The following is a 309-nucleotide window of genomic DNA, read 5'->3' as shown; positions in this document are numbered from 1 at the left end:
ATGCTCGTCCTTCCCCAGCTGCTCAGGACAGCCTGAGGGCCAGGGAGAGCAACACCTTCAATCTGATGGGGCGGTAGAGCTGAAACAATCAGGAAGTTTGGTGCATTTTTTCAGGCAATGGAGCCCATGTTACCTAGAAAAAACAGTGCTGCCCTCTCCCATCTTGACGCTGTAGGGGCAGAAAGATGCCTCAGTTGAACACTTGGGCTGAGATCAAATTTTCATGAGCAGGGCAAAAGGTGAGTGGGACAGCAGCCTGCAGTTGCTGGGTGAGACAGGTCTGTGCGTACGGAGCAGCTGGAGTCACTG

The sequence above is a fragment of the Falco punctatus genome (assembly GCF_963210335.1).
Source record: "Falco punctatus genome assembly, chromosome: 13".
In the NCBI taxonomy this organism is placed as follows: Eukaryota; Metazoa; Chordata; class Aves; order Falconiformes; family Falconidae; genus Falco; species Falco punctatus.
Note: the sequence above shows the minus strand (reverse complement) of the source record.